This window comes from Oryzias melastigma, linkage group LG10 (genome assembly GCF_002922805.2).
Source record: "Oryzias melastigma strain HK-1 linkage group LG10, ASM292280v2, whole genome shotgun sequence".
In the NCBI taxonomy this organism is placed as follows: Eukaryota; Metazoa; Chordata; class Actinopteri; order Beloniformes; family Adrianichthyidae; genus Oryzias; species Oryzias melastigma.
Window position 1 is genome coordinate 17,060,109 of NC_050521.1, and position 22,323 is coordinate 17,082,431.

The following is a 22,323-nucleotide window of genomic DNA, read 5'->3' on the forward strand; positions in this document are numbered from 1 at the left end:
TTTTTTTTTTTTTTTTTTTACATTTTCCAACTCTGACGCACACTAAGCTTATCTGCTCCACAGAGACCTGGAAGTGAGTCACAGTCATTTAAAATGAGAGGAAAAAATAAGGATTTGCCCCCTTTTAACATTCACACGATAAATGACGGGTCAGGGATAGATGTAATGACTAACAAGAACTCTAATTATTGGCTTGTTTATATCCGAGCCAATACGCCGTCTTATCCGAAACAAGCTCACACACTGAATTTAACACGGCAACGCAGACGCATTTGTTCAATTGGCTTCGGTAAAACAAGGTCAGGATAAAAGAGATGGAATTTTTTTTTCCATTTGTTTTTTCAAATGACTTATCCACTGACAGAAATGCTTTAAAATATTCTTGTATTTGAACTCTGTAAACTTTTATGGATGTCAAAAATTGGCAAATAAATGTCATGGATGTATATGTTAATATTTACAGTTAATGTATATGTTATAGCATAAATGTTTGTACATATTTGTGTAATATGTCCTCAGCTTTTGATATTATTTTAAGTTTTGATTATTTTTTTAATCTATTTTCAAAGTGGCCTTTTAGTAATGATTATGAAGTTTTTAGCCAAAATCAAAAGCTTGTCTCATTTTCATGATTAAATATATTTATTTAAGGTAATATAATTAATAAATATGGAGAAATTGATGTTGATTGTTATATGTATATATGAGAATTAGAGTATATATAAATGTACATAATTGTTCCCGTTGTTCTTTTCATGATTTAAATTTATTCTGTTTTTTTTTGTTCATGTAGCTCAGTATAGTTAATGAGATTATTGTATATTTAAATTAGTCTGAAAAAGAACAAAGGAATGTACTTGATAAGCTTTTAGCTTCATCCAAAGCCCTTTTTTTAAACTCTGAACATCTTTTGTTGCATTCAAGATAGAGTGTGGGCTAATTTGCATTTTTTCTTTTTCCTTTTTCTTTTTTTCCTGTTTTTTTTCTTCTTTGTTTTGTTGTTGTTTTAGTTTGAAAATCAAAATCTGCCAATCAGTATTAGTTTATTAGAACTTTGCCTCTGAGTTGTGGGTGAGCATGCCCCCATTTCCCATCATCATCTATTTACATGCTCTTTCACACAACCACTCACAACCCCAACCTAAATTATTAGTGCAACTTAAATGTCAAGCAACAGTTTGAGCTGAATGCCAGTTTGAACAAGGAAAACAAAGATGCAGATTAACCTATTTGTATATAAGTGGATTCATCAGAACTGAGCGGAGCACTGAGCTTGTGGCTTGCAGTTGATAGTTCTACAAAACAACTACAACATTTACCAAGCTGAGTTTTATCATCTACTCCTATTTTAAGCCTAAATTTCCTCCATCAAGAGAAAAATGCCACAAGAACGTGTTAAAAATACCACTTTTTTATTAAAGAAGGTCAAAAAATTAAACAAAAAAGTAAGATAAGTAAGTACGTGGTTTATAGATAAGGTTGGTTTTGTGATTTAACGTTTTTTTTGTTGTACTTCTTTCAATGTAAAAAGCTGAATAAAAAGTGACATAGGAGCAAGAAACACAAGCACATTTTCATTTTTCATTCCGGATTAATGCAAAAACTATCTTTTATGCTCTGTTTTGGAATCATTAACTGAGGCCTGACAGAAAAGTTGTTTCACGCAAATTCACAAATAAGCAGCTGTGTATTACACCTCTGTTTCATATGCAGGGCACAGTCTCAAACTCATTATGATTAGGAGCATAAAAGATTTGCATAGAAGGCAGAAGAGAAGGAGGGTAAATAGGGAGAAAGGTGATGCATGAATCCTTTGTGTCCAGTGAAGGAGGGAGTGTTAGCATGCAGACTCAGACAGTTTGAGGTCAGAGGCTTTCTTTAATATAAAAGGCTCTTTAATTAAACATTTGATACCATCTTTCGGCTTTTGGTGTATGAAATAGGTAGAAAAAAAAATAAGTGTCAAAAAGAAGCTGTCAATAAAGACGTTTTGAAACTAAAAAAATAAAGAAAAATTTTTCTTGCAAAAGTTTGCTAATATGATCAATTTTAAAAGTTTATTTAATTTCTTAAATATGTTGAAGATTATAGTTGACTAGAAAATAAAATGTGAAAAAATGATAAATGTGTTTCTCACTGAAAATTACTGGCCTAATATGAAAGGGGAAAATAAATGTGTGTATTCTTAATTGTGTTCTGATTTTTTTTTCCTTCTGCATCTCAAATGTGGCAGATGGGTTGATTTAAAGTTCAGTAAAGTTTAAATTTGACACTTACAGTTAATTGCTTCTCCCATTCAGATATGCTCACTGTTCTCCATTAAGAAATCTAGTAATGTTCCTATTAAGTATTAATGTCACCCAGTTTTGCCCTTCAGTGTTGGGGAGCTCATTAGAGCCTGTTTCTGAACATGACTCTTTCTCTCAGTCATGACACAACACATCTAGCACTTTATAACCTGTTTTTTTTTAAATTATTATTATAATCTCACCTGGTCTGTTTATTCAGGTGAGTTCCACTTGTGATCAAATTGGTTTCCATTGTCTTTATTTTATTTCTTGCTTTATTTTCTTCGTTTTCTCTAACAGAAACATTTTATTTACTTGAGTGCAGCTTCTGCTTGGTAGTTATAACTTTCGATTTATTAGCTGAACAAACTATAACCGACCACAGGAAGTATCCTTCTACTTTTTTTTACTGCATACAGTCACACTGTGATGGGGAATTATAGTAAAATGCTGTCTGGATCTTTTCCAATTAATTAGAAATGTTGCTGATGTGAAGTAGCTCTGCACATCACACTGCAAAAGGCCACACCAGTGTGTGTGTGCTGAGAGGGTAGTTACACAAACATCAATCAGCGCACAAATCTTGCGGGCGAGTGGACGTGTATATTAAAAATTGCACAGATAAACGAGCATGTGTGGGTGTCAGGACTACAAAAGTGTTTAATATAATAGAAAGCTGCAGTGTGAGAATGTATTTAATTTATTTTTTATTTTTTTCACATCCTCCTGCAATCTAATCTGTGAGCTGGCTCAGAGCCGAAGCATTGAATTGTGTAGGGATGAAGCTGCATTAAACATCCAGGGCAGCAAAGTTCGAGGGGAAATGTAAAGCTAGGAATTTATCAAATAAGATGGTGTTATTTTACCATCTCGTGTCTCCTTTTGGCGTTCGTTACTTTTTTACAATCACACTTTATGTGCAGTGCATAGATTTTATTAGTATTTTACATTCAAGCTTATTCATGCATATTCTCAATGAAGTTTGTTTAAGAAGGTCAAGGAGTGAAGCTAAAACTTATGTCCACTTTGGCTCAAACAGCATCAAATAGTTCTATCTTGATGTACTTTGACCTTGGAGTTCACCTTTAATGTATTTGGAGGTTGTTCTGAGCTTTTTGGCATCATTCATATTAGCCATCTATGCAGTCTGATCTCAGTTTTTGTCCTGCAGTCACTTCCAGAGAGGTTGATTGGAGTCCTGTGGACCATGCAATACTGAGCAATCTGCAGCTCTGGTCACAGGAACATCAAGCTGCATGGAGATGGTCCTACAGTCTTTATCTTTAACATGCTCAACGGATTTTCTTTCAAATCTCATACATCTGCATAGTAAATGCTATTTTATCTAACAGCACAGGAACTTTAGTCACAATTTGAACAGGCAGATGGACTGATTTCAAGACTAAAGTCACCTGTGTTGATGTTATTTAGAGGACACACCTTATGGTTTAAGGTCCGGTCCCACAGGATTTGACGGCTATATCACTCGCTAACTTTATGCAAAATAGCAGTGATACACACCCCAGAGTCCACTCCACTGTCACTCCTCTGCCAGAGCACTGCTTAATCGCGTGTAAGCGTGTCCTCCCACTCCCAGCCGCTAAACAGACGCTGTAAGCAGTGGTACAAACGCTGACTGGCGGGGAAATGGCGTGAAAGCCAGTGGGGCCGGCTCTTTAGTCACAAGCCAGCAAGGCCAAATGGGCCCCATATGGTATAAGAGTGGGCAGAGAATGTGGGCCCCGATTGGGTTTGTCTGCGGTCTCCGTGGTGGTTCCACCTGTGTTTGCCCATGTTGGCTCAAGTGGGGATTCAGTGGGTTAGCTTGCTTCACTAGCCAGCTGCCCGATGGACAGCGTAGCTTGCTGGCAAGCTCCACTATAGCATGCTACTGAACTCCTCTGTGGCATGCTAGCGAGCTCTGCTGTAGAGCTTGCTCACGCAACAAAAGCACGCTCCATTTTCTACAAACCTCCTGTCTCTGACCCTCAATTATCCTGAACAACCCACAAAACTCCAACACCTGCACAGGTGAACCTCCGAAGAGATGCATATGACACAGCTCAGACAACCCAAACACCTCTTATGGGTCCATGAGACTTCAGTCCTTCATGTTTCTATAGTGAATTTATTTTCTGTTTTTTCCAGAGATGGCATCATTTTTGTCCACATTTGTAACTAGCATCATTCAAACTCTGATATTTATAGTCCAGAAACCATGTCATGAATTTATCAATAATCAAGTCAAGTATTGATCCACACTTGGAGGCTGCCTGTGACATAAACTCTCCTGCTGTCTTGGTCTGTAAATCTCTAAAACACAGGACTGCAGCAGAACCAAGCTCATGTTCTGACACAACAGACATTTGAGGCACTTCAAACAGAGTGTGTGCTCATTACAGACTAGAAGGAAGGTAAAAGGGGATTTCATGATCTGTGAAATCTGTATTTTTATGCTGTTGAAGCCTGTGTGAGCAAGCAAAGGGAAAACGACCTGAGGAGGGATCATTTTCTGATGGGGGTGGGTGACAGCGAAGCTGCAGGCTCTGGATCAGTGTGACAGAATCAGTGGGGTCAATTAACATGAGGAGCGACCGAAAGCAAACACAACATCAAATCCTTTTATTATCCACCATGTGTTTCTGCAGGATGTGTTCATGCTTGGATTGGCACTTGTGAATGATGTGTGGGTCGGCATCAGACATGAAGTGAAAAAAAAATGGGCATAGATGTTTATCAACTGCCAAATCAAGATGCAAAAACCTCATGTACTGAATCTATAAAATCTCTGGATTATCAATAAAGCTTTTAGTGTCTGGGTTTCTTGTTTCTGTGTTCCACCTTTCATTTTTCCCATTTACTGATTTGTTTATTTATTTTTATATGATTTCCTGTTTTTGTATTTTTTCTTTCCTTTTAGTTTTCTAACCAGTTTTTATAAATGTCCCCACACAAATACTTCACATTCATCAGATATACTTGGCTTTCTTTGCTTATTTCAGCACAATTTTAATGATTTAATTTCCCCTCAGGAAGGGTCAATTTTGTTTTTCTGACATGGTCTGTTTAATTTGTTTTGGATGTTTTTGTGAAAGCGGTGAGTTTGCTTTTATTGTAGTGACATCAGCCGAGTTTGAACCAGGCAATCGTAATCACAGAATGTTGAAGGGTATGTTTCTTTATTTTTTATTTCCACCTTTCCCTCTATTGTTGTGATGTAACCTTTGCAGAGCAGAGAAACTGATGCCAGAAATGTCTGTGTCATGCCATTATTTTTCATCCAACTTTGTCTGATTTTGCTTCTTTTTGCTTCTGTGAAGAGGATTTTGTGAATTCCCTCCAGTCTATGCAACATCGATGCTTTAGTTTGTTCGTTGGTTCATCTCTGAGGAATCTGGAGGGTTTTTAAAATAACAAAATTGATGCTTGATAGAAATTACTCAACTTAACATTTATCATTCAAAAAATGGTGTTGGATCCTCAGTGTGGGGGGAGTAGCTTTTGGAATTTTTCTTCTATCCATCCATCCTCAGCTCATCTATAACCAGGGCAGCAGTCTAAGCAAAGATGTCGTGACTTCCCTTGCCCCAGTCACTTCCTCCAGCTCCTCTAGGGACACCCTGAGGCAATCCCGGGCCAACTGAGAGACAGTCTCTCCAGTTGGCCTGGGATTGCTAGCTCCTCTGGATGTGGAGAACCAGCAGCTCTACTCTGAACTCCACTAACGGAGCACCCAGTCACCCATTTCGGCCGATTGTATCAGAGCTCATGACCATAGGTGAGTATTGATGATCAACTGGTAAATTGAGAGCTTGCCGCTCTTCCTTCACTTGTGGACAAAAGCCTTAAGACACTTAAACTCCTTCACCTGGGGATGGACACTCCACCGACCTAGAGAGAACAAACTACCTCATTTCATTCCCTGTTTTTCTGCTTTTTATTGAAAGTGAAGAGTTCATGCTTTACACTCAACACTGTGTAATAAGTGTAAAATCTCTAGATCATTTGCTGGATTAGTTTGAAGAAAAAGTGCACAATCAGCTTAAAGATGCACTCGAGTCAAGCACTCATCAGTGTGACCCTCAGAAAAGGAGATTGTTGCAAGGAAAGATGGAGTCAGACGATAGAGAAAGAGGCAAAGGGAAGTCTGAAGGAATTTAAGAATGCAACAATCTATTTAGCAGTCAAATTGGATTGGGATTGACTTGGATCATGGCTATTTAGCCTTGGAAAGTCTGCAAGTTATGAAGTGTGGAAGAGAAAATGTAAAAGGTGAGAGTTCAGAACAGCAAAAAATGTATTTTCCTGTGTGGTCAAACTGATAAAGTTAGTATCAGCCATATTCATTTGAGAATACTTTCACCTTTTGACCTCTCGCCAAGACTCCGAAAAAAGAAGTGCCACGAGCGCCGTAGAGGGCCATCCCTCCAGCCTGCTGACAGCCCAGTCAATGTGTTTAATCAACCAAAGACACAGTATAGGGAAACAGGCTCTGCATCAAAGAACTGCTGACACAAAGATTCACCTCACCTCCAGCCATAACAAGGCTTTCTGCTGCGCCCGATCTGGAGCAAACTCTTTCAGCGGAGGCTCGTTCAGCTGTCACAACAGATGGGCGATATCACAGGAAAAAGATGTGGAGCTGATAAAAGTCTTTTCATGTTAAAGCTTAAATGTGTCACTCGCTTTGATCTAACATTCAACACTATCTGTGAAAGGCAGCACGCTCGTCTTTCAATAGGTCAAAGTGACATGTTTCTCTTAATCCTTTTTGTTTTGGAAAATTGATTTTTTCCTCAAAGTGAGCTAAACATTAGCAAAAAAAAAAAAAAGTTTAAATTGTGATTGCATAAGCATTATTTCACACAGAAAATGAATAATCTAATTAAAGATTAAATCAAAATTTTGAAGAGTTTTTTTCCTTTAAGCTTAAGAGTTTTTTTGTCATTGAGTGGCAATGTATAATGGGTTTTGTTATCATTTCATGGCTAAAGGAGAATGGTGTCACAAATAGTTATAAATATTTTCCACATTTGCATCACAGGCAGCTCCCCACGTAAAAATACCGCCTCAGCTTTCCTTGTGTTCATTTCACAAGTGATCGCAAACATAAAAACCTCCAGAAGATGCAAATTAGGGAAAATTTTCAAAATGCTGGAGAATCAAAAATAAAAGCTGTCATTTTATAACTGGGGCTGAGGACCTGCAAGTAGTTTGACAGAAAAACCGGCAGTTGTGAGACAAGTGATGAAGATTGAAGAAAAAATAACAAAACAAAAAATAATGTTTAATCAGAGTAAAGTGCATTTTAAGCCACTTTTGATACAATTGTTTAGGCTGCAATGGTTTATATATTTTTAAGGGTCAAAATTTAGAGACAGAAAATCTGATGGACAACATATAGTTTCTTCATGTGAAACAGATTTGTGTAAAAAAAAAAAAATCTTCCATCGGTTTGCAGTCTCTCCTATAATCCAATCTAATATTTCTGGTGCAACCAAAATTGGTTAGCAATATTGGAGTTATCCAGCCATACAGGGATGAGCCACATGCAGCTTTGACAAGAAAACAAAGGTGTGTATGGGTCTGTTTGTCTGCAAGGGGATGCATCAGAAAAGGGAAATTTTAGCTTCTACGACCTTTCTCCAGCTCCAACTTAAATGAAGAAGTACCAAGAAACTCAATTTTAAGCTTAATTTTCCTTCTTTATGACCTCTGTCAAGAGAAAAATGTTAAAAGCACCAAAACCCCTATTTTCATCAGATTTATTTGAGCAAAGTTCTGCAGCACTGACAGAGGATTTCCTCTAATCTGTTAAAATATCTACTTAGATATAGAGGCTGCTGTTTCACTTTTAAAGACAAGTGTCCTTCTTTGATCAGGAAATGTACTAAAAACTCTGAATCTCTGCTTCCAAAGAAAACTGCGGTCATCAACCGAACATCATGCACCGTTGCAGGCACTGCTGTCGCTTCACTTTTGCAGCTCTTCTAAAAAAGAAATAAATAAAAATCCAGCCCATCCTCTCTGTGTCTTAGATGAATATTTGATTATGAATATATTCTAAATTTTGAGACACACAACGTCAAAGGGAATCAAAGTGAAATCCCGTTTCTTCTGACGCCATGTCGTGTAAGATCACATCTCCTGTTACATCATCTTTTTTTCCATCTGTTGTGTGGCTTTTCTTCTGCTCCCAGAGATGGGGCTGATGGAGGCGCTGCTGCAGCCCTTTAGCTTCTCTTTATTCATCCCAGCACCGCTCCCTCCCCCCACCCTGCCTCAGTCTCGTTTGTTCACTGCAGGCCTAATTGGGCTTTGTCTAATAACAGCGGTCCTGAGGGTGAGCTCTAATGAATAAAGAATATAATTAATGCCTAGTTGACGGATATTGGCTCACGGCCCTCAGGCAGGACCTGTGCAGCGTTCAGCTTCTTCACCAACCTGTCTCCCCATGTCCCTCTGCCTCCCCCACCCTTGAGTCTCTGATCATTGAGGTTCACCCTGTGGGTTAACATCCCCCCCCATAAGCTACAGATGCATTAACTTCCATTTAAGATAGCTGATGGGTTAAAGCCGTGAAGCTGCCTGACATTACAAGGATATCAATCCGGCATTAAACACTGCTGTGCTTGTCTGCTCTGCTGCTCATTTCTCACACTGTCTTTGAGTCGCAGGGCTGACTCTGAATTTCAAACAGGTTTACGTGGAGGTGTGGTTAGAGGGCGCGTGGGACACTGGTGCATCCTCAGAGCTGCGTGTTGATGGACCGTCCAGGTATAGAGGCAGCAAAAGGCAGAGGAAAGAAGAGCCAGCTGCTCTGCCACTCAGCGGGCAACACTCAGAGGCATCCATCTTACTGTCCAGCACTCTGTCAAGCCTTACAGGAGGCTGATGGATTCACCCCCCGATTCTGCCCTTTCTCCTCCTTTGCAATGTCCCTCTTTTCTGCCCTCGCGCCTCCATCTGTCTACCATCTGCTCCATCCGTTCCATTGCGACTTCTTTTGCTCCCATGATGCGGCAAATAAAAGTCAGTTTCGCTCCTCTCTTCAAAGCCTCCTAACTTACATTGTCACACATGTTTTGGCTGCCTGGTTTTATTTTTGTGAGGGTTTGTTTTTAGAGAGTATAGATTTTGTAGCACGCCACTGCCTCCTAGTGGCGGCTCATCGCAACGACAGTCTGCACACTGCTTTCAAATTGGCAGAGTCTCCAGTGAGGCATTCGTCCAGGGTAAGCTCCTAATGAGACTCCAGCAAGAGATACAATGAGATGGAAGAGGTGTGGAGCTATAGGGGGAGAAATGAAGCACGGGCAGGAAACTGCAGAGGCTGGAGGGAGAAGTAAAAGAAGAAAAGGGTTGTACCACAGCTATTGCTGATGTCAAGATAGGCTTATTTATGACAAATTGCAGGTTTAGTAATAAAAAAAACAGCATCTAGTGATGAGTGAACACAAATGTAAAGAATATGCTTCTTTCTTGTTTGCCTCGGTGTCTCATTGATGGGCAGGTCATTAATGCGCATGCAAGCCCACATATTTATCAGACTGACAGAGAAAAAAATCCAAAGTATAACATTAAAACCATTAGCGGGAGGCAGGATTCTTGACGTGCACTGATCCGGTGGGAGTCGACTGAAATAGCAACAAATTCATTAAATTAAACGTGAAAACATCCTGAGTGACGGGAACAAAAAAAATGCTGCATTACATTTTTGATTTCACAGAAGGTTTTGGCCCCAGCGGCACATTTTTTGCAGAATATTAATGTCTTTGTTTTAATGTAATGAAAACCGCTTCCACGGTTTGCTTGTGTGGAAGAAGGGAACACAGATGCCATAACGACATTTATTCAGCTTCCTAACATCACAGTGCACTCCACTCCACTGCACTGACCTTGGCTGTAATTGCAGCAGAACCTTTTTCTTGTATGCACCGGTCACCAGGATAAAGAAATTAAATGTCAACCAAGCCTCTGGGGAGAAAAAGAATGAAGGAATTGCACTGTATCAGATCGGAATCCCTCCCATAATGTCCGACATTCGATCTCTGCTCTCGTTACAAGAGATCTCTAGTGTCACACAGGCATACAGACCAACAAGTACCAGCTAGAAAGAACCCTTCTGAAGCTGACACTGTTGCAGTTTTATTTAATTGCCCCAGATGTCTGCTAGTTCATGTAGACATCTGCAAAGCAGACTCACAACTACACAGCTGCACTACACACGACAGACACACCGCCTCTTGTCACTAAGTAATGGAGAATACAGAGAGATTGAGAGTATTCACATTTGGAGGGGAAATAGAGCATGTGGTGACGGCGGAGTAGTGGGGGCGTCCAGGGGGAGCCGGCGGTGTGCAGCCGAGAGGAACAGCTTTTGAATCAAGGTTGCCCTGAGTCACAGGGAGTGGGGCACTCCAAGAGGCTGTTTTAAAAAATATTTGATATTAAGTAAACAAGTGTTGTTCGATAACATCACACCCCATCATTTTAAAGGCACTTCATCCAAAGATGCTCAAGTCAATAAACTTAAATTAAACTTTGCAGCAAAGATAAAATAAATAAAGGAGCCGGAAAAATCTCCTGCTACCATCCTGTTTATTGAATTTTGCAGTTCTACCGTTTTATTTACCGTAGGGCCACAGAGTTGTTGCTTTCTGGTCTCCAGCAGCTTGTTTTATTATTTAATATATATATATATTTTTTTTACCAGATGAAGAAAAAAGAAAAACATTGAGTTTGAAATCTCTGTCTTATGAGTAATCTGGAAAAAGAGGTCAGCAGCACAGATCTAGTTTCTTTTTTAAAACAATGGCTGGAAAACAAAAAAATATATAAATAGTCAAAAACACAATAACATATTTTTAAAAAATGTTGTTTCTGTGTACAATATTGTAAAAAAGCTCAGATTAAAACATTTTTTTCTCAGACTAAGTTGCTCTATCTGGAGTAGGCCTATAAGTCATATCAGCCAATAAAGAAGAAAAGAAAAATCATGTTTGTGAAGAACAGACATTTTATCTTGAAAGGTAAATCATATTAATGGAATAGATAGCAATAATGGACTGAATATATGCACACTTCACTACTGTAACACGCGGATGTTTATTAAAGGGTAACCAAACAGGAAAGTTGGAGGCTGACTCCACCCACAGCTGAAATTTGACAATCCAGTCAGAGGGGCGGGGTTTGGGGCTGGACTGTTATCATTACTGGAGCATGACGATCATGACGTGGGACTTCTGAAACTTTCATGGTTTGACCAATCACAAAATTCAACTGTAATATCTCATTTCAACCCTGTAGGGGGCAGCACATAGATCGTTTTTGACTATATTTTCAAGAATTAAACAATTTTATTTTCATTTGTTAAAAATGTGGCAATGACCAACAGACAGCACTTTTAAAGCCCCATTTATAGAGGTCAACATCCAAAAAAAAAAAAGGTTGATTTAGGGTTTGGTTACCTTTTAAGCTTCATGAAATATAGGCAGAATCTAAAATATTCGTGCAACATAAGAACATACTAAAATCACTAAATCTATAGAATTCTTCATTGTCTGCCTCACTTTTGAACAACTTACGCCGGGCTTGCCAACTTGCCCAGACTGTGCGGCGCTTCTTTTTCCATGTTGCTGTCGTGGTAAACACTGATACACTTATCTACAGTGCCCTCTTGTGGTTGTTTCTATTTATTTAATTTTTAAAGTCACATGTAAGAAGCACCTGAGTATAAGTCACACCCTCAGCCATACCATGCAAAAAATTAGAAAACAAAACAAACAAAAAAATAATAATACTTACTCTATAAATTTGGGAGAATAAAGACACTTATGAGGAGCTAATTGAGTGTTTTGTATTGAAGGGGTCATGAAAAAGTGAATGACCTAAAAGAGAAAATAACCACATTTATGACATTTTTTTCTTTAATCTCACTAAATTCTCATTCCAACACTCCTATCTAAACTCTTGGCAAAAATTAGCTAGAAAAAATACATTTTTGTTTCTTTATTTGTGGAATGTAATGGGACTGTAAATGTCATGAATGACAAGATGGCGTCTCCAATCCACCCTTTTTGTTTTTGTGATGTAGACACACACACACACACACACACCCCCACAAGTCTTTGTGAGAAGTTGTTGATCTTTGAAACCAATTTTATTGTAGATTTGAGATGAAAAGTACTACAATCAAGGTACACAAAGGCCCTGCATGAGTAACAGCCAGTAAATAAGACTTTTTCGCCAATTTGAATTAAACATTAGTTTGGAAAAAAAATGTTAGTTTGGAACTTTGCATTTCAAATTTTGTGTGATTTTTCACCAAAGTGCAGATTTTTTTTCCGGCTCTTTTTCAAATTTTGTGTTTGAAACAAGTTCTGCAATCCAGCCACTCTTCTTTCTTTTTGACCAGTGGTGATATGTGTCATTTAGTACAGTGTTAAAAGACAGACTGACAAAAAACTCCCAGGCACTTCCATCAAAGGTTGAGCCAAACTCAGATGTTGGTCCACAAGAGCTGACAGTCAACAGAAGTGTACACTCATTCATCACACATGACTTTAAATTAAAAGATGAAGTGCTTGTGCAAATAAGATCATCAACAATGTTCAATCTGTAATCTCAAGAGTGGTTCCTCCATTGCATAGAATGATTTAATCGCTTCATAATTCATTCACACTCATGGGATTTTGTTAAATTATATTGAAGAGAAACAAAACCTTTCAAATGGCTAATCTATGTTTTTTGTCAGTAAATTGTGGAGTTTTAAAATAAGCTATGAATTTATTAAAACAAAAATAAAGCATAACTTCCCCTGTCAAAATAATAATAGGTGAATAAATCTTGTAGTTTTTGGCTCCAATGTCTGTCTTTGTTGCCAGTTTTATTTTATTTTTTATGGTAGAGATTTATGACATTGACTAATTGAGGTTTTGACTTTAGAGTTTTAAAAGTTTAGAACTCTAGTTATGAAATAGGGAGCTGCTCCAAACCTGTAGTTTGGCTCCACAAGTGCAGATCAAGTACACTGCTGTAATACATCTCATCCACAGACAGGGAGGAGGCCTTTGGAATTGTTCAAATACTTTTTAATAAATCACAGCAGTCAGCAGAACACCTACGAAATGAAAAGGGAGTTTACTGCACACCTTTTATTTTTCAGAGATGAATTGTCCTAAATCTCTGAAACGCAGAGATCTTCAAAAAAAGATTAAAAACAAAGTTTTAAAGTGGATCCCTATAAGAATGTTGATTAATGCTTTAAATATGTTCCCTTGTTATCTCACCTAAACTTGTAACTCAAGGTAAAAATGTTATTATTTTACTAACAACAACAAATATGTACAATTTTACAGCAGAAGAGATGATAAAACAATGTAAACACTCCTCCTGTAAAATGACATTACAGTTCATACAGGAGTACATTTTACAATTACAAATGTAGATCCTTCAAAATAAATACAACAAAAAAAATCATTTAAAAAAAATGTCCAGAATAACCACATTTTAGCCCAACTAAAGCAAAACAGTTTTAAATGCATCTAATAAACCACATATGGTTCAATCTTTATCTGTTGTTGTCTGCACTTAAAACATTTTTAAGTTGAATTAAATAAAATGACAATATCTGGCATTAATTTCAGGATTTTACAGTTAGAATATGGTACATTTTAAAGAGGTGCCAACAGTTGTCTTTGCAGCCTTTCAGTAGGAATTGACAAAACTAATTTTGAACCCTCAAACCATTAATTATGTGGATTTGCTTTACTGAAGTTTAAAATAGAACCAAAGAAAAAATGTATATTATTTGTAGGAGTCAAAGGGGTTTCAGATTGGTGGTGATGCATATTTTTGAATTCAAATAGCCTCTGTAATGTAATGTAATGTAATAAAACTGGTGGAGATAATGGTGATTTGTATGCAGCTTTTAAAAAGTCAAGATAAGCCCACATAATCCAATTCATTACCAAAGTTTAATAGACCATTAAGATGACAAGACAATTAAGTCTCTTTAAATGTGGTATATTTCATCGTTTTAGCTGCCTGTGTGAAAAATTTTATTTTATTTATTTTTTAAATATGAACTTGTTATTTCACTATCCTCAAAAATGAAGAAATGAGTTTAGATGAGAGAGAAAGACAGCTTTTATTTAACATAAACTCAGAAATAATTTATTCTGGGAGAGGTCAGTTGAGTTTAAAGACCCACTCCAATCATCTTATCTATTTTAAAAGCTCCAAAAGGCAACATTCATTGTAGTGCAACTTGATCTGTTTAATATTAAACTTACTTTGCTAACAAATTTCTAAAAATAAGAATATTCAATCTCAAGTGAAAATACTACACTGCAAAACCTGAATCTTAATATACTCTTGTTTCAAGAAAAAAAATGTCATATATTTATTTTACAATAATTATAATCTTATTAAGAAAGTTTTCAATTGGAAAATAATTGGACTTTTAGATAACATGTCAACTAGATTTATTTTTCTTGAAATAAGAAATAGTAAGATAAAATTTATTACACCATTGGCAGAATTCTCTTGCTAATTTAAAGGAAAATTTTCAAATTTTAAGAAGTGTTAACTTCTATGGGGTCTGTTTTAGTGGAGAAAATCAACTATGTATCATTGGAGGACAAGCAAACAGTCTGTTGAGACAAAAGGTAACAGGTGTACCACAAGAAACTCAATATCTTGTGAATTGTCTTGTATTAGCTTGAGCATCAATAAAATCTTTCCAAAGACATCTCATGACGTTCCCAATCGACCTGTCTGCTGAGGCATGACATTTCACCCCCACCAGAATATTTACAGATTGATTAATGGCTCCGGGACTTAAATTGGGATTATTTTGGTCATTCAACTCGTTAGAGAACAGCTTACGGCGCTACATGTCTGGAAATTCTAAACAGATGAGCGCGTGTATCCTCATGATGAAAGAAGGTCAAATCAAAATCATTTCGAAAAGGTTAAAGTCTCATTTGTTTGAATTCTGAAAATGTATCTGAAAGCAAAATATCAGTAACTTTTTAATTTTTTTACTTGATTTATTCAGTTTTTTTAAACAAGAAGTCTCAGCAGCATTCTTCAAAACGTTCTTTTTAATTATGTTTGGTTATGGTGCAAATACATCAATTTATTACATGAAAGGTTAGGGTTACACATCTGGACTTGAAGTTTGGGACTTGTAAAGACCGTGACTGTGCATTGGGAAGTGAGAAAGTTCCTGTTATTTTGTCCCCATAAGATGTTTAAAAGTAGTTTGGTGACATGTTGATTTTAACACCGGCTGTGTCAACTCACGTTCAAGGGCTACTTTCCATGAAAAGTCTGCGTGAACCCATATCTACTTGAATTACAGGATTTTTTCTCAAGTTTGTAGTTTTTAAGTCTGGTTGTGGGTTCTACGTACAAAACGGACGTTCATTGATCCAACGCTGGAGGTTCAACCAGTTGAGCTTGACTGCTAAATTGCAAAAACTATGACAAATCAGGGACTCTGATTTGGTTGTGGCGTGTGGTTAGTCTCCTTTACAAAACACGGAAGTAACAACAATTTAAAAATCTATCACAGATGAAAAACTAATAATTGCAGTTTCTGCCCTGTCGGAATTATTTGACATCAAGACGTACATTTATAGAAACAGACAAAGACAAAAGCCTGTGATAGATCAACCACTAATAAACATTAAAAAAAAAAGAAGAACCGAATGCGCCACGTGAGTCCGGTGTACCTTAAGCTTTAGAACTTAAGAAATGACTTGAAATGACAAAAACTTCAATAGTGATGTTGGAACACAAATTGATCCATTGTAATTGATAAGACTTTGATTGTATTGGAAAATGTGAAATAAAGTGCTTAAAAGTCATTCATTAGAAAGGAAAATTCTGAGTAACTATTCGCATTTTTTTTAAACTTTAAAGCTGCCCATTCGTCTTTCATAGTTCTGACACTATCATTAAAGATCACATGGATTTTTTGCATCCTAAAAGTGGGAAACAAATATCAAGATAAAATGTAAAAAAGTATGTATAATATTTTTTTGTTTTGTTATCTTCTCAAAAATAAGCTTCCATATGTGCACCTGTAATGGAACCGATGCACAGTCTGTATTCAGCACAGGCAGCTGCATCTCTACGAGCCTCGACTGCAAATACAGAGCCACTGATACCATCAGATGGAAGTTTTTTTTTCTCTGCTTGACTTTCAGGAAAACATATATCTGGGTGTGGGATGAGATAAACCTATGAAAGATTAATATTCCACCCAAATATCAGAGAGAAAGGTTGAGAAGGAGTGGTTTGGAGTGAGGGATGAGTCAAGGTGCTAAGAATGGCGAGAAGATAAGACAAAGAGGCTGTTTAGCTGCAAACATCAGCTTTGAGTTAAAGCTGTGGCTCTGAGGAACTCCAGACTTCAGAAACACAGCTATAACAAAATTAGCACAAATTATCATAATCCAGTACCGTCTTCAAAGATTTATCACCTCTGTCTGGATCTCCCTTTTCTCATTACGCACTCTTATTACTCCAGTAGCTTCACTGTAAGCACATGCCTTTACCGAGTCTGCTTAAATAGCTCTTCTGTACAAGCTGATAACTGCAATGCAGTTTAATGATTTAGCAGGTAAATCTCTTGCATGCAATAACTGTATAAATTTAGGATTTGCTTAATAAAGAGGAAACAAATAAGGATTGGAGGGATTACTGATGGACTAATCCTGCCGCTCGGCTGCAAGTTGGAGACACTTCTGCTGTAACTTTGTGATAAAAACCAAAAATGTGAAAATGATACTTGACTGTGTCAGTCATGCGTGGCCGTGTGCATCCAAATGTTTGAAAATACTCAAAACCTAAACCTGAGAATCTGCAGTTCAAGAGCCAACATCGTTTGAAAGAATTTTTTTATGCTAATTTGTGGGAATTTTGGTGGATTTGTTTTGATACTAATTAAAGTTAAAATTGAAACATGATTAGGGGCATGCTTAATTGGCAGGTTGCTTGACTTAATAAAATCCTCTTTTATTTTTATCCCCCATTTAATTTTTTTAAATGACAGAGTTGCAAAACTTTAGTCTGTATTTCTGCTCCTTCAGGCATAATTTTTGGCTTTTAGAGTTCTCTGGGTTACGTCACAAATTATTGGTGATGACATACAAGTCTATGGGTGAAACCAACAACAGAATACGGAAAAATGTGCAGAGAATAAATAAAAATAGTAAAATGAAGTCATCAGAATTGAAGAAACAGAGCCTGACAGCACATAAATGTTGCATGGACACAGCTGTTCCACCATTTAAAACCCAATGTAGAATATTTAGTGGCTTCTGTGGTGTTCTAAAACCAGAAGTTTGATTTGGTTACATGGTTAAAAATGCTGTTTAGGAGCAAATAGATGCAAAGCTCCTTAAGGAAAGTTCAAATAAAGTTCTCTTTATTTTAGCTAACACCCACAGCTCTCTTGATCTAGAATCTTCTCCTAAACTTTACAATTGTGGATATAATACTTGGGTTAAACATTTATGTAGTAGAGTGGTAAATGGCTAGCCAATCCCATCTGTGTCTGAAATACTTAACATTTGCAAATCTATTAGTTACAGTAATAATGTATTTTAATTATTTTCCTTCTGTGACTATTAGATATTTTGTAAAAAGTGTTACTTTAAATGTTGTGTTTAACCAGTAGAGGGCAGTGTCGCGGACGTTATCGCTGGACATTTTATTTTGAAAAGACGCAAAGCAGTCGTTTTCCTGTTCGTCTTCCTGTCTTGATGTCTGCCCCGCGGTTGTTTCATCTGCATGATAAACAAAATATCCACGAAGTTTTAAGGTAATTTACTCAAAACATGTAAAAGCCATCTTTTAATATTACTTCGTTGGAGTTATTTGTTGGTGTTTCTGCATGATTGTTGAGTTTTACATGGATTTTACAGAGGACGGAAATGTGCGTCGTGGTAGTGAGAAAGCCGTAAAAGACGCGCGTATCTTGTGAGAAAACGGCGCCATTTCCAGCGTTCCTGGGTGTAAAACAGCTGAAAACTGAGTTTTGTTTGATTATTTATTTGTAACTTTTCCAACGACTTGTAAGTAATTTTATTTATTTATTGTGTTCATTCTCTGTGGTCAGAGTCCACTGCCGTATTTTTATGTTACTTTCTTTAACATTTTTTGTTTGGTAAAATCATTTGCCACAGGACCAACCAGTTGTCAAAGAAATTCTGAGATTTTGTTTTACTTGAAGCAAGTCTGTGAACATTTTTGAGTGTGATTTAAAAATAATAAATTGCTGTAAAAAAAAAACCCCGGTGATTGTGTCCTGTGAGGCAACATCATTTCTCCAGGCTACATTTAATTGGAAATAAAATTTCGATTTTTTTTTTTAGTGGGTGCAGACAATATTTCAATACTTAAAAGACACACTTTTGTGTTGGCTACTTTCTAAATTCTTTTTAACACTTTATTTTGGAAAAATATATTTTTCTCTGCAAAAACCTTAGCTCAGATAAAAGGGAAAAAAAAACATCCAACTGACACATTTGCTGTACAACATGTAATGAATGCATTTTAGTGACCTAAACCCTATTGTAAATGCTGATTACATTAAACTCTTATCTAATGCATAACCATCATTATGGTGTTATTATTAGCATGCAAATAATCACGATAGCTATTGAAAGATATTGGCAATTTAAAAAAATGCTTTTGCATACTTGACTGGAGACATCAGTGGAATGTGCATTTGCGATTTAAAGATCATTTTCAAAGCTTCTGTTTATTGGTAATAAAAATAACACTTTTTAAAGCTACACTTAGGCTATGTCCGAATTCCCTTCCTGCACCCCAACTACTAAAAAACAGTGCGGGACGATCAAGTGCTCTGGATTTTAACAACTCTTTTTATTAAACTGCAAACATGGCGTCACTAATTTCACGAAATAAAAACCTAATAAATGTGAACATTTCACAAAGACTATTTTTGAATCCACTAATTATTAGGATGAAAACTTGATAAACTAAAATTCAAAAGAAAAATACTTCAAATACATTGTGATCTATATTCACCAATCTAGTGACCATTGATGCACTTTAGTTTTTCGCAGAGACTTCTGGGAAATTTCTAGGGCACAGCTCTACATAATGGAGAACGCACTACACAGTGCACAAATGAATGAGTACACAACCTTAGTCCAAAAACATGTTACATTCAAGTGGTTTGGAATTGACTCACCTCAAAGGTTAAATAAAACCTTACAAGAAAAGTGATTAACTGTCCATGATCATCGTTTTAACCATTTTCTATAAACTTATGAAACAATGTGAGTGTCCTTAATTCTGTATTTTAAGAGTTACAGGCTTTTGAGGGTTAATGAGGTATTTAAAAGTTCAAAGTTTTTAATTAGGGCTCAGAGATAAAATCAAACCCAAGCAGGAACTTGAACATGTATGTCCACACGCTCGGGACACGTTGTTCCTCTGACACAAGGAAAGGCAGCGCCGCTTGGGGGAGGGAGTGAGGTGGTGGTAAAGACGACACGCTCCTGCTGCCTGGCAACGCCTCCTCACTGGAGGACGAAAAGTGCTTTATTGTTTTTCTGCCATTCACAGCAGCCGTCTCAAGGTTCCTCGCATTTCAGAGAGAACAGGGACACTCTTCCTCTCTGTGTTCATGTTTGCTTTGGGTTGAAATCATTTCATTACAAAAATGAAATGAAAAAAAAAAAATACAAATGAAAAACTTCATTGATCCCCAAAGGGGAATTATGTGTGTACAGGGGGAGCAAACACAAAGCAAAACAAATACTTGTGACCCTGTGGCAAGAAAGTGTCCATCTAAACCTTTTATTTGTTGAGTCTTTCCTCACATCACCAAGGCAGTTTAATCTAATTCACATTTCTAGGGCCGAAAGAACGAGATCCCGACTACAAGCGGCTGAAATGAGTTTTCTCCGGAGGGTGGCTGGACGCTCCCTTAGAGATAGGGTGAGAAGCTCGGTCACCCGGAGAGAGCTCGGAGTAGAGCCGCTTCTCCTCCGCATCGAGAGAAGCCAGTTGAGGTGGCTCGGGCATCTGGTCCGGATGCCTCCTGGACGCCTCCCTGGTGAGGTGTTCCGGGCATGTCCCACTGGGCGGAGGCCCCGGGGAAGACCCAGGACACGCTGGAGAGACTATGTTTCTCGGCTGGCCTGGGAACGCCTCGGGGTCCCCCCAGAGGAGCTGGAGGAAGTGGCCGGGGAGAGGGAAGTCTGGGCATCTTTGCTTAGACTGCTGCCCCCGCGACCCGGTCCCGGATGAAGCGGAGGAAGATGGATGGACATTTCTAGGGATGTAAGGATTTATTGATAAATCGATTAATATTCCTACGATCCAACCAGATCCATCTATCGGAGGCAAGTTGTTAACTACATTGAATTGACTTATAACAGGGTGGGTAAACTACGGCCTGCGGGCCATATACGGCCCATCAAACCGTTTAATCTGGCCCATCAAACTGGAAAAAATATAAAAATAATCCTCTATAGTGTTTTATATTCTCTATAGTTCTGGTGTCTTCTCCGATCCTTCAAACACCATATGAATGCAGCATTTATCCTGTGTAATTGGCACTAAAATGAGATCAAAAGCCACTATTTTTTAATTAAAAACTCCAAAATGTTCTGTTTCGAATATAAATTTTCAATAAAATGAAAGCATGTATTCGTCCATATTCCATGTTATTTCTTTGATGAGATGAATTACCAAAAACACTCCACAGATCTGCGTTTCCGGTCCTTCTGTCGAATTTTATACATTTTATAATGTCCCATTCTCCAGTCAATAAAGGTTTCCTCTCACAGTTTCAACCTGAAGTTAATTTGACCCAGCATTCTTACACTTGTAATCATCCGAGGAGGGAAGGACTTTTGTCTAAAAAAACAAAACAAGCCAAAGTGCACACAGCAGTGTCACACATGATTTTTCATGCTATACAGAGATGATTATACACACAGCACGGCAAAAAATGCACTCAGCCGTTGTCACATATGGTTTAAGGAAAGCAAGGAAGGGTTATTAATGGGTGAAGCACTTTCTCCATCAGGATCAGGACAGATAAATTGAGGTCAAAATGAAAGCACCATTCCTTTTTTAAGGCTCTAAAATAAGAGCCACAGTCTCTTTTTGATTGCTAAGGTCTGTACATTGGAGAGATAGTGTGAGTATACCTTATCTTCTCCTGGCACCCTGTCACTCTTTTGTGCTGCTTCTTTTAGCCTGTCTAAGAAAAAAAAAAGAAAAAAGAATTGGGTATCTCTGATGGTGATTTTCAGCATCAGACTCTTTTATTGCCATTTATAGGGGCATCACTGCTCATTTATCAAAAGAAAATTGTACATGCATAACTCAGCATTGTCTCGTAGCTGATTTGTCTGTTTGAGTGCAAAGTTAATAGCTGGTAATTGCACTTTATGAGCAAAATGCTGCAAGATATCAATCTCATGATGTTTGGAATAAATTTGAGATCAAGTTTATAAACTCGAAAGGAATATTAAACACAGCAAGGCAGACTGTGTGAAAAGCTTTTTCTGAGAGCAACAGAAATAAACATATGATATAAACATTTTTGGCAAAAAAAAAGCTAATTTTATATATGCCGCTATCCTAGAATTGCACTTAAGTGGACGATAATTTCAATCAACTTTAAGTTTAATTAAACTCCACAAGGTAAATAGCATTTTGTCTTTTGTTGTTTTTTTTTTTTTTGGTTTCTTTATTTTATTGAAATTGTGAACAAAACTAGTTTCTAGATCAGTTTAAAAAATGCTAACTGATAATATAGCATAAATTTTGGCAATTTAAAATAAAATTGAAATTTAGCTTTATTTATATAGCATTTTTCCTACTAAAGAGCACCGCAAAGTGCTTTAAATCAATCAATAAATATATAGTGGCTAAAAATAGGATAATAATAACAATAATTAAAAATAAAGCATACATACATAGACATCCCAGAAAAACAAGCAGTCAATAAAATTTAATTAAAACATGTGGA

General features: G+C 37.2%; 1 long non-coding RNA gene across 1 annotated transcript; it reads left to right on the forward strand.

Moving 5' to 3' along the window:
- Positions 1 to 17,033: 17,033 nt before the first annotated feature.
- Positions 17,034 to 20,018, forward strand: LOC118599290. Its single transcript, XR_004948591.1, has 2 exons — positions 17,034 to 18,126; positions 18,230 to 20,018. It is a non-coding gene; the product is annotated as an uncharacterized LOC118599290 (long non-coding RNA).
- Positions 20,019 to 22,323: the final 2,305 nt, after the last annotated feature.